Source organism: Capsicum annuum, chromosome 5, assembly GCF_002878395.1.
Source record: "Capsicum annuum cultivar UCD-10X-F1 chromosome 5, UCD10Xv1.1, whole genome shotgun sequence".
NCBI lineage: Eukaryota > Viridiplantae > Streptophyta > Magnoliopsida > Solanales > Solanaceae > Capsicum > Capsicum annuum.
The window spans coordinates 201,477,581-201,483,580 of record NC_061115.1 but is presented as its reverse complement, the minus strand read 5'-3'; the positions used below and the strand labels follow the sequence as shown (position 1 = coordinate 201,483,580).

At 35.1% G+C, this 6,000-nt stretch overlaps 1 pseudogene; it reads right to left on the bottom strand.

Moving 5' to 3' along the window:
* Positions 1-4,869: 4,869 nt before the first annotated feature.
* LOC124899172 lies at positions 4,870-4,998 on the bottom strand (annotated as a pseudogene).
* Positions 4,999-6,000: the final 1,002 nt, after the last annotated feature.

Sequence of the window (6,000 nt, the reverse complement as noted above, 5' to 3'; positions counted from 1 at the left end):
TCATACTAACATATGAAGGGTCATTAAGGGACACGAGTACAAGCATCATAAATGGGATAAACACTACTCATTACAACCCATATCTTTTAATCTACTCAAGGTGGCACATGAGTTGAAGATACGATATAATAGACATGAAGTTCTTCATATATCAAGTGTCTGGATCATAAGTAGAGAGTCGCTCTGACATAACTCAACATAACACGAGTTCTTAGGACAGACCACAGTGAGGAACACAGGAGCTTACATCATGAGTCATATAACATAAGTTCGAAATTCATAAAGTCAATGATTAAGACAAGGATGTATACTTGAAGCTATTGCTTCTAAAAGAAATTTCAAAGTTGACGTAGTCATAAGTTCGCACAACTTTATCATTTTGGCTAATACCGACATAAACAAATTAGTAACTTATAGAAACATAGTTTCTTAGAACCAAGCATGATTTGGAACACAGATTTATGGTTCATGAGCAACACAACATAGGGCTGGGATATTTGGAATCTTGGATCACTGAGGAACATTATTGCTTCTAGTTTGGAGGTTGGGACATGACATGAGTTACATAGAGTGCTCAAACCTTAGACATAGGTTGGACTTGAATACATAAGACATTGGTATAATGACCTCTTAAATTGACGTGGGAGGAGCTTTCTTGAATAGGAATAGGTTTATCATTACTCTTACATGAAAATTGACACCACAAGAAAATTCGGGAACCACTTTAATCCATCATCTCCCCCTTAGATCAAAGTCACACTCCTAAACTTGAGGATATAATCCCTCATCAAATATATAGCCACAACTCTCAATACATAGTGGTATCACCATGCACATAGACGCTAGAATCTCCTTAATAATTTTAATGTAAAGACACAAAATCCTTTCAAGAATATCCCCCTTCAGGGACACTAATCATAACTTCCTCTAACCTCCAAATTCATCGACTTACACTACCATTATCATGGGCATAAAAACCCACGCTTCTAAACACTTAACACTCCATCTTCAATTCCTTAGAATACTAGCATTACACCTCTAATCACATAACTTAAAACTTAACCAAATTTGTAAAACCATACCAAAGGTGCACATTGCGTACCTATATCTCCTCAATTCAAATCTAAAGAACACCAAACAAAAACTTCCTAGACTTTTCCATACTACAAGATTCAAGAATGAAATCTAGGTACATGTGACACCCGTACACCTGACGCCTTATCTAACAACACATTACCTCGGGATTTAACTTATTCCTATATACTCGCGCTTTTATCCACTTAATGATTCAACCACAATTCATCATTTTACTCTTGTTCTCATGTATACATATACATCACAATTGACCACTCATTATTCCACAAGTTTCCAAACTACGCTATTTTACACCTCAAATCAAGCCTGCAAGTTTGTTCCCACAAAATACTCATCATCAATTTCGAGCTACTATTCTCACCACTACACTACATATCTATGGTTCAAGCCAATTGTCTAAAAAGACCAACTACATGGGGCATGCCATATACTATACTAATCAATCGAAATAGAAATATCAACCTAAGTCTCATGTTTCACTTAACTGTGGCCCAAAAGTTTATCCTCTCCACGACATTACTATTATACCTCAAAATGTACTACGTACCTTCTCACATGTAGTACTAGTTTACAACTACTAGAGAAAATACAATCAAGAGGGGTAAAGTCACATAATAAAGATAGACGATCTTAATCTTATAATATAATTCATTACCATCTATTAACATACCCTACTTTCTCACATCATATTTACTTACCCATGCATACAATTAGACTACCTTCAAATTCCATTCCCACCAATGAATCTCTACCCACAACTTACTGACTAATCTACCTCTTTCTATTCACAACCTATACATGATTTCTACAACCACCATCACTATCCATTCTGAAATTCTTCCCTCTTTTTAATAAGTAATAATCATAGCCAAACAATCCCTCCACAGACTACTACACAATCTACAAATATTGCTGCCACATTTTTCTATCACTATAAAATGGCAAACCATCTCTCAGTAAGGAGTTATACAGCTCAACTATTTATTTATGCAAAAGTCACCCTCACCTTGACTTCTAACCTTGTGACTTCATATCACTAACTTTGGGATCATCTTACTACCAATAAGGTACGACACCTTAACACATACTACTACTCAGGTGAAAATATTATTCCAATATTCTGACATATATCACTATCCTCAAGTATGATATCTGCAACAAGAATTTTTTGAAAAAGGGACTGAATACAATTCATATATCGGGCTCAAATGCATGATTGATGTAGATAGGGGTATAAGCTTAAATTAATACACTTTAAAGCACTAATGGACTCTTCTCAAGTTCCTGTGCAATTTCATAATCATTTATGACTCAATCAGAAAGGACCACATCATTTAGATTATAAGATTCTGCACTTGAACCTCCTCAACAATGAGACATATCTAAGAACATCAGAGTAAGGAAAGAATTAGGGTAACTTTACTTTTGTATGGATGATGCCATATCATGAACTAGAGTATGAAAGAGGAACATTCTAACTCCATAACACGAACTAGATCATGATGAAAGGGAAATATTCCTAAATGCCTTATAGACACCTACTATAAGTGTGGTGCACTACACACCCATAAACAGGACTCTACCAGACGTGATTTTACAGATACCCTGGGATCATGAACCATGCTCTGATACCAAGTTTTTCACGACCCGAGTTGGGACTCTAGCCGCGACGACCATCCCGAAACATGAAGGATCAAGCGCCCCTTTCTATCTAGTACTCCTGAACACCATTCATAAACATTAAAGAAAAGATGCGGCAATTAAGAAAACGGAATCATGATCATGTCCTGAGTTCAATTTAACAATACGGAAAGAAATCAATAAACATCTAAATAACATCTATTTCAGTCTGTCAAATCACTAATACATCAGAAATTAACAACTTGTCTAAAACTGGGACAAGGCCCCCAGTCGAACCTAAAACCAAAATAAAATTACAATGTTCTAAAAATAGGCCTTCCAAAATAAAGAAGGCTCACCAACTGGATAAATCCATGGCTTAGCGAGACCTTTGGACTGAGCCCCAAACCCTGAAATATAGGGGGTCAATACAAACGTACAGGTACCAGAACAATCCAAAAACAAAAATTTACATTTATACAAAACATAAGCGAGAGTATTTTATAAATCATATGTCATCTTAAAATAGTTGAAAAACATATGGCATAATCTGAAACTTTCAAACACATTCTGCAATTCATGACTCGACTCCTTATCTTACTTTTGAGCTAGATGGTACACCCTACAACTCTGCTATTTCATGGGTTTTATGAAATCCACCCTTGGATCGACAGCCAAGCCCCCAACCCAAGTTTTCCACAAGGGTTAGAGTATCTACTTATCTACTACGCCAAAGGGTTGTCGCCAATGTACAATTTCCCTTTTTGGCTAACATAAACCCCTGTCGGTAAATCACGATTTTGAGCAATGAACTGTATGGATCATGCCTTTTTTGGGTAACCATCTAACTCTCTTAAGCCCAGTGTTAGATCCTTTAAACCATATCTTCTTTGAAATATTATTTCTTTCCTAATATCATTCGGGCACATTAAAAATAGGGTATCGTCATACCCCGACTTGCAAGTCATGTCACAACATATCTACTACACTTATCTTATTTTAGAAGAGGTTTACTGACCACCCAAAAGCTTTACCATTGGAACAAAAGTTCATATTTCAAAACAACTAAAAAACAAAACCATTCTCAATACTTATTCTCAATCACTTTTAAGCCAATCTAAATAAGAATCATGAACATCATAAAACAAGTAAATCACTCTTCCATTATCTCATGAAAACAGTTCAATGTATACATAACAGGCTCAAATATTTAATAATTTGTGTAACCCATTCTCAACATGTAAAATTAATACAATTTTAAAGAAGAAGATGGAATTACATATCCCATGCTCTCATTTAAGTTCACAAACTAATCATCATCATGGTCGCACAAAAATAATTCAAGTTTAGGGCTTCATACCATAATTTTTGCAATATTTCATCATGATGTAATAATTTCAACACAAGTTTATCAATGAACTTGAAACAATTTCATATATACATATATATATCCTTTAAAACAAATTTGAAAATCGAAAATCAATACCCATGGGGTTTAGGATAGTCCCACGTACCTCAAATTACTTAGTTCGAATAATAGAACTCAAATCTTGACTCGTTTCTTGGAATTCTTGACTTAGGAGCTTGGTTCTTGATCTTTGGAGGCTTAGGGTTTTCTTGAAGATGAAGATAGAATAATGATGTAACGAATGCTCTTTGGGGGTTTAAATCTTGTATTTTGGATGATTTTGGGGTGAGATAAATGACCTAATTACCCCAATTATGCGGATTCGGAAACTGGAAAATAAGGGGTGAAATGGATCATGTGTTGCATGATTATCTCATGTAGCTACTATTTTTGATGAAAATAATTATAACTTTTTGCTCGGATATCGAATTAAGGAGAAATTGGTATCGTTGAAAAGCTGACTCAATTATCTACAATTTGATGGGTATTTAGCTGCAAAATTCTACTTGTATCAAAAGTCATATACGTTCAAAATAGACCCTTGAAACATCGAAAATAAAGACTTAGCCGAATCAAAGGTTCTTGGCCCAACTTCTCTCTAAGTGATCCCTATGAAGATCTTTCTCCTTGGAAGCACTTCAAACATGAGGATATAGATCATGATACTTATTCCTACTTAGAAATAATTTCTATTGGATCTTACACACGTAGGAACAATAGTTTGATGTCTAGTTTGAAAATGCTGGGTATTATAATGTCGTAGGCTCGACGACTTGGATCGACCTTAGGCAAACACCCCTCCAAAGTGCAATGGAGGTCACTAGACTAGGCCATGGGCCTTCATAATTGCCCATTGACCCCATCCAGGTAAATATGTTTCACAGATGTCCTTGACCCATTTATATAGTATCTTGTTAGATCAATGAAGTTTTGATGATTGACATATAAATGAAACATGTTACTCAAGTTGGTCCAATCACATGAAGATAGTTACTAAGAGAAATAGACAAGGTTTGCCAAAGCTTGAATGGATTAGTTCTATTGAGTAATCACGTGTGATAAAGAAGAAGTTATAGTTGAATAAAACACTTTATTGATAAGGTGAAGAGAAAGAATTTCACTCAAACAAAGAGATCAAGTTGAAGAAAGAGATTTTCCAAAGCAAGGAGTTGTACTCTAAGAAGGACTTTGAGTTGACCACAAACTCTATTGAATTAAAAAATACAAAGCAAGGTAGAAGTCCAATGACTTTGAAGGACTCTTTGAAGAGTTGTTATATATCGAGGGAGTAACTCATTTTGTTAGTCAAGCACTTACAAAGATAGCAACACATCAATGAATTATCAGTGAAGTTCCAAAGCTTGAAGCAGCCTGAGTTTAAATTGTTCCTATTACTTAGAGTTAAGGAGTCTTAGACTTTATGTATTAGGTTGGTTCTTGAGTTGTATTGTTTTCTAGTCTCCGTGAAGTATAAACTAAGTTAGGAGCATTGTCTTCAAGTTTTAAAACTTGAAGAATTAGGAACACTCACCTTGGGAAGATTTGTATTTTTGTAGAAATAGGAGTTAGAGTTTAATTCCTAGATTACAAGAGTCTTGTAATTCGTTGATTGTTGAGGATCAATTATGTTTAGTGGAGTTGGGGTTAAATCCTGTAGAGGTACAGGTCGTGGTTTTTTACACCTCTTTGAGCTGGGTTTTTTCCAGTAAATATCACTGTGTAAATTTACTTAGTACTTTAGCTAGATAGTAACTCGTTAGTCAACCTATTCCATTGATAGGAAATTGCTAAGGTAAAATAACTAATCAGTAGGGAACATACTTTAACAAGTGATATCAAAGCGAGGTTGTCTTATATAAGGCTAGCACCTAAGACAA